The 7,214-nt window shown below is 45.5% G+C and overlaps 1 protein-coding gene across 1 annotated transcript in view; it reads right to left on the bottom strand.

Annotated features, from left to right (window-relative positions):
- Positions 1–7,214, bottom strand: part of KCNH5 (potassium voltage-gated channel subfamily H member 5) — a 200,413-nt gene that overhangs the window by 180,115 nt on the left and 13,084 nt on the right. The window lies entirely within an intron of this gene.

The raw sequence follows: 7,214 nt of genomic DNA, 5'->3' as shown, positions 1-7,214 counted from the left end.
ATTGTCCACCAGGTAGGTTCAGGTGGCAACCAGCTGCGATGTCATCCTATTGTCCACATGGACTAATTGGTTCAAGCAATAGGAAGTCACATTGTAGCTGGGCATCAGGAAATACTTCCTGACTGCCAGAGCAATATGGCAATGAAACCATTTGCCCAGAGAGATTGTGAGCTCTCCAACACCGGAGGCCCTCAAGACGCAGCTGGACTTCTTCAGCTTGGAGTCCTGCCCCAAGCAGGGGGTTGACCCAATGGACAGATTGCCCCCTTCCAACTCTACTGTTCTATGATTCTGTGAAAGGCATTTCTTCTTTGCCTAAGCTTTTCATGTGTAAAACCAGTCGCCATTTGTCTGACGTTTTTTATCTGCTTGGCTGAAGATTTGTGTTGCTGATTTTATGTTGCTGTTCTACTCTGCTGCTTGTCTGAGTATGATTGTATCTATTTTATATTTATGCTTTATTGATCTGGGGGTTCACTGCCCTGATAGCTTTGCTGCAGGGTATCATAAAAATCTTCTGTTTCTTTTTCTTTTTTAATAGATAAATTTGAACTAGGATCATCCATGTTTGCAATTGTGTTTCCTTAGGACTGTGATGCACCAGCCCTGCCTCATAAGATCTTGCAAGACAAACGCAATGTCTCCTGCCTTTAAAATAACAGAACACCCTGAGCAGTGTCAGAAAGCGGAGTGGGTGTTTTAACTGCACAGGTTATGTAATGGTAGGAAGACAGGAAAAGGCAAACCATTTCAGGAGAGCCAGCAAAATAATTATTCCTTTTTTTAAAAGATTTGACTGGGATTGATTTGCAGAGACGGCTGCTGATCCTTTAATAGGGAATAAGCTGCATAGGACAATTCCCTCCCCACCGGCTTTTTGTGCCCCAGGCCACACCCTCCACACACACACACACACACACACACACACACACACTGCTACTAATGAATTGCTGCCCCATGTTGACAGTGGAATGGCAGCAAAGCAAAGGGCACCTTTTCACTGTCAGACAAGATGTTTGGGGAGCGTGTCCCTTATTTCAACCCTTATAATGTGGGATCCTGTGGGTTTTTTCAAAGCAGCGTGTTGCATCACAACAAGCTGCCTTTTCCCCGGCACCTTGTTTAAAAGTGCAAAAGGGGGACCTTTGTGCGTCCACCCAATTTTAGCAGCCAACCAGAGGGCGTGATTTGGGGGCGCAGGTATGGGCCATGGTGAGTTTTGCAGGTGGGAAACCAAACTCCGGATGCTGTGAAGTTGTCCATTGTTGCTTTAATAATACATTGCCTGGGCTAATTGACCCCATATGTCCATTGCCCTTAAAGCCTTTTTGCTAAGGAGACAAGCAAAGTCCAAGAAACGGACAACTTAAAGAATAACCCAGCCAAACAATCGTACGTCACATGGGCAGAACGACAAGGATCTTCCTCAGTCTATTCTCCTCCAGATGTGTCAGACTGCAACTCCCATGATCCCCACAATCCCATAATGAAATATGAGAAGCTGCCTTGTACCCCCTCTGTTCCCTGATCCATCTGCAGGGACCACACCAGAGAGATGCAAGCTGGTGTCCTCCAGGTGGCTGGAAGGACCATTCTGGCCATCTCTGTCCATTAGCCACGGCATGCTGAGAAATGCAGCCCAACACATCTGGGGGCTCCAGGTTAGGAAAGCCTGAGATATTCTTACTCATCTTTTCTTTTCTTTTCTTTTCTTTTCTTTTCTTTTCTTTTCTTTTCTTTTGCCTGCTAATTCCTTTGCAGTTAGATAGCACATCTGTTCAAACTGGGGCAGAAGACGATTGTTAAACTAGCCAACTGGCATGGCCAACCCCTGAGCGCCTCTCTTGGCCAAGATGGCTCCAACTCCCACAATGAAACATGTGCTCAGATCTGCTAGGTGCACAGACGTCTGCTGTTCACCAAGTCAGCCATTGGTCCATCAACTTTGGCATTTTCTTTCTTTCTTTCTTTCTTTCTTTCTATCTATCTATCTATCTATCTATCTATCTATCTATCTATCTATCTATTTGGAATTTTTGTATGCCGTCCCATTCGCATAAGCCTCGGGACGGCTTCCAACATATAAAGAAATATCTATACAATCACATATAAAATCTGGAAACATCCTGGCTAATAAATTAAAACCAATAAATAAAATCAGCAATTATTAAATATCATTTAAATAAAAAGATCTTGGCCTGGTGCCAAAAAAGAAATAACGACGGCGCCAGGTGGACCTCTCTGGAGCGCCACCGCAGAGAAAGCCCTCCTCTGGGTACTCGCCCTCCTAATATCTTTCACGGAGGGTTCCTGGAGAAGGGCCTCTGCCACTGATCTCAAGGGGTGGGAGGGCACATATTTCTAGACGCTAAGACAATATTTAATTAGTGTGGTCCTTTGGTTAGAGCAGTGTCCTGGGAGTCCAAAGATCAAGGTTCTAGTTTCCATTCAGCCACAATGCTTTCTAGATGACTTTGGGCTGATCACAGACTCCCCATCTGGCCTACCTCACAAGGTTGTTATGAGGATAAAATGGCGAGGAGGAAATCCTTGTAAGATGACCTTGCATTTCTTGCAAGAGGAAGAAAGGAATGGTATAAATATAATGCACTAATAATTCTCAAAAGGTGGGTTTTAGAAGAATATTTCTGATAGATTTCTCTTTTCCCCCTAAAAACACACTGAATAGAATTTTATCCAAATATTCTGCACTATTTTGTCTGTGCTGCGGTCACCATGTTCTGCCCCCACACAGTCGTCCCCACCCCCAGAATGAGGGTAAAGTGGTAAATTCAAAAAGGTGGCCAGGATGCCAATTTTATTGCTGCAAAAACAGGACTAACACACACACCAAAACCCACAAGGCACACGCTTTACGGGAGAAAGGTAAAGAGCAGGTCTTCTTCCGCCTTTGTGAATGATGAGCCCTAGCCCAAAAAATTGGGGAATTTTTTCTTCCCCCAGAAAAAAAATCTCTGAGAATTTCAAGAGACAGTTTGAAGACAGCTCTGTTATCATCCATACCAAAAGCTAGAAATTCACCAGGAGTTCAGACAGTATTACTCAGCCATCCCAGGGGACATGTGGGGTGTTTTTTATTGATTTTATTATTATTCTGCCTTTTTTTCTGCAAGGAACCCCAAGGGGTTGACATAACCTTCCTCCTCCTCTGTCCCCACAACAACCCTGTGAGGTAGGTTAGGTTGAGTTGGGGTCTCATCCGAATCACACCAGTGTGCTTCATGGCTGAGTGGGGACAAGGTTTTACTCTTTTAAGGGCTCTCCATAGGGGGCAAGCTTCAACATCATGGATAGCCCTTTAAAGGTTCAGGCTGAAATCTGGAGTGGATATGCAGCCCACTGACACTGGGAAACCCACCTCCACCTCCACTGACCTGAACCAGGATCTCTTCAGTCCATCACTCTAACCACTACACACTGTACTGAATCCTGTTCTATCTGCAACACTTGAACTTTCCCAAAGAGGTTCAGTTGCCTCCCATTTGGGAAGAACTCCTTCAGAAGATGGGGGACACCAGCCAGCCAACACAGCTCACCTGTCAGTTCCCCTTTAAGAGAGATCAGGGCCAATTTTCACCCATAGAAGGTGTTGCTATCCTGTTTCTGGCCTGTACCAATTCAGACTAGGGTGAGGGGAGGATGTCTTCCATCTCACCCAGTTGGAAGATGCCCTTGGGGCACTTTACACCCATAACAATAAGCCAAAACACATAACCAAGGACAGTGAATTCAACAGTGACGGTATCAACATATTAGAACTTTGAAAATATTAAAGAACCAGCCATAAAAATAAAAAACAGAGCAAGAGATAAAGATTAAGGGTGCAATCTTTGGGGTATGCTCAGAGTTGCCTTTTTTCTGCCTAAGATTGTGCCTTTATTGTCTGCTAGGAGAGGATGGTCTTTAACATCTAAATACCAACAGTAAAAAAGCAAAGCTGAATGGCATCCCACCGGTGGAGGAGATGAAAAAAAAAGAATCTTTTCCCAGTGGAAACTCTTTGCATTATTTCAAGTGGTGGTGTCCAGAGAAAGTGTGTGTGTGTGTGTGTGTGAGGGAGAGGGAGAGGGAGAGGGAGGGAGGGAGGGAGGGAGGGAGGGAGGGAGAGAGATTGATTCTGTGGACTGCCTACATTTCTAAATCAGAAAGAACAAGCAAAAGACAACTCCAGGTTCGTACTTTTTCCATATGTGACTGGGTAGTCTCAAACTCTTAGTCACTGCCTTTCCAAGACAAATTTCACTGGGAGGAAATGACCAAGCTGAACTCTACTTTTTGCCAGCTTTTCAAGTCACTTGTATGTTCAAGGAGCTCCATCTGCCCAAGCAAGTTTCAGGGAACAACATTCTTGCGCTGGCTCAGGATTGGAGCCTTTGGCTCTAGTGTGAGCTCTTCCAGCACTCTAGATAAGATGTGCCATCCCGTTTCTTCAACAACTGAGTTTGTGCATCCTCCCGGCTGTCAAAATATTTTGAGCCATTCACGCCAGTAGCAGAACACGTGAAAACCAACTGCAATTCCTTCCTGTCAAAATAACTTCCCAGAGATGCTCTTGGAAACTCTCGGTTTGAAATAAAACAAAATAAACCACAATGCCACATTTTGAAATCCATCCATTCAAGTGGAAACTTGCAGGGGTTTGCAACTGCCTCTTTGATGGAAAACCCACCTTTCCATCACTGATGCATCTTCACCACCAGGTAACAGCAGTGAAAGGTCAAACCATTGTTCATCCAGTGTAGAATGAGCTTCTAGCTAATATTAACTGGGGATATGGCTCAATGATTCCATTTCACTGTTTTCTAGACTTTGCAAATTGGAGGACAGAATAGCACATCGTGTGACCCCTTGTGGCCAGGACTTGCATAGCCAGCTCTCCTCTTTGAAGTGGCTTTTTGCCATGTCACCTTTTCCTCGGAAAGCAAACTTCAAAGCTATCAAAGTTGTCCTTGCCAAAGACTGCGGATTGCCCCTGAATATAGTAAACCTTTTCCAATAACGATGCTACATTTACTACTACTATTACACAGCACGTAGCCAAAACTCCAGGCAGTTTGTAACAAGTATACCTGAACAAAACTCCAAGTTTCCAGCTCAGATAATACTTTTCCAAGTAAAGCTGGTGTCCTGTGACTCACTAAAGTGACCGTCCACACCTCGGAGATTCTCTAGATGTTTTGGAACACAAGTCTCATCAACTTTCACCTTGACAGAGTTGTGGTCCTGAACTTTAGGAAGGACCCAACGCAGTCTAAACCAAGGAAGGGTCGCTGGTGGTGCTTCAGGTGTTTTGGGCTACAGCTTCCATGGACCACACAGTTGGCGATGCTGGCTAGGGCTGGTAAGAATGGCACTCAGTTCATCCGCTACGTAGACAAATTCTAAAATGCCCACTAACGTAATAAAACATAAGAAGAACCTCTTTGCTGATTTGGATGGAATGTCAATTCAGTTCTATAGCCCGTTTCCAGTAATGGTCCATCAGGAGCCCCAGGAAAAAAGGCGGGGGGGGGGGAGGAGAGCATCATATACGTAACCTTTCCCTGCTTTTTCTCTTCAGCTTGTGATTGTGAGGGGTATATTGTTCTGGGACACTGAGATCTCATCTATTCTGAAGTATTATGGTAATCTGTGGGGGAGAGCAGGAGAAGGAGGGTTTCTAGGAAATGTTCCTGCCCTTCCGACTCAATTAAAGAACTCTTTGTCAATCCAATGATCTGCAGCTCTTCAGTTAAGGCGCAATCCAATGCAGCTGCCCATAACCCTCTAAATTCCGTTGCCTTGGTGCTCCTCACGTCCTGGTTGGTTTGGGTTGTCTAAGTGCAGCTCCTCGGAGCAGGAAGGGAAGAGGGTGAGGCCCCTCCAAGAAGGCTCAGTCCCCTCCCCTTCGCCCCCTCCTCTCTGCTCCCCAAATCCCTTCTCTGAAGTCCCACGTACAACTGTGAAGAAGCAGCCCACGGGCTCCTTTCGGTGCTGGCTGCAAGGATGGGGGATGGGTCCTCAGTCACGAGGTTGGGCTGGTTTTCTGACCTCATGGCTGGGAGTCCCAAAAAATCCTATGGCTGCCCAGACACCATCTAGCAGCCATAGGATTGCTTTCCCATTAGTTATTTAAATCTGCAAATATTTGCATGTGAGGAAAATAATAATCCTACAGCAAGGAAAACACAAACAGGCTTGGTTTTTAGATGACCAATGAAGGCATCATTTTAAAGAGGGAACCCCCCCCCCCCTTCTCTCACATATATGGAGGGATGGCCATCATTACACTTTTATGACCGCTTGCTTTAAAAACACCAGGCTGGCTCCAGACTTAAGGCACGATCCTACGTGTGTTTAGCAGCAAAAATTCCTGCAGTCCTCATGGTTGGCTGGGAAAGGCTGGGAATTGTCACTTCCACTCACACTTTGCCCCTTGTCATTCTAAGATTAGAGCAGGTAGCAATGACTTTGCTCTGAGGATGGCCAAATCTGGATAAAACCCAATGTCTGACCATTTTAAAACTGGCTGTCCATTTCTCATGTTATTTTCTGAGTTTATTTTATTGTATCAAAATGTTAGCCACCTGACCAGCAAATCCATTTAATGGCTCAGCGCTGCATTTTTGCGTCTCTGAAATTGTATTGTCGACAGACAATACTGATAATGAGGAATATTCAATGCAGTTTTTGTTCTTTGCAAAAACAATGAGCTTCAGTTGAAGGAGATCTTGCAGTCCCCATTGAACTAAATAGGGCTTGCATTTGAGTAAAATGTGTATAGAATTGCACTGTCAGTTTAGTAAGTCTCCTCAATTATGTATTTCACAATTGGAAGTCCACAATGGAACCAATTAAAGAGCCAATGAAGAAACATAGAAACAGAGCAAGTCAGAAGGGGCCTCCTGGGCCATCTAGTCTGACCCCCGGCTCCAGCTGGCTCCACTCACGACATGCCCACCATGCACATGTCCAGCCTATCCTTGAACACCCTCACCGATGGGGCCTCAACCACCTCCCGTGGAAGCCCATTTCACACCCTCGGGGTCCCGACTGTCAGGAAGCGCTTCTTGGCATCCAAATGGAACCTTGGCTCCCTGAGCTTTGCTCCGTTGGAGCACGTTCTGCCTTCCTCTGCAGGGGAGAACAGGTCTCCACCCATCTCCATGTGACATCCCCTCACATACCTGCATGTCGCCAGCAGATCCCCTCTG

This window comes from Varanus komodoensis, unplaced genomic scaffold, assembly GCF_004798865.1.
Source record: "Varanus komodoensis strain SLA01 unplaced genomic scaffold, ASM479886v1 scaffold3, whole genome shotgun sequence".
Lineage (NCBI taxonomy): Eukaryota > Metazoa > Chordata > Lepidosauria > Squamata > Varanidae > Varanus > Varanus komodoensis.
Note: the sequence above shows the minus strand (reverse complement) of the source record. Positions and strands in the feature narration are given on the sequence as shown.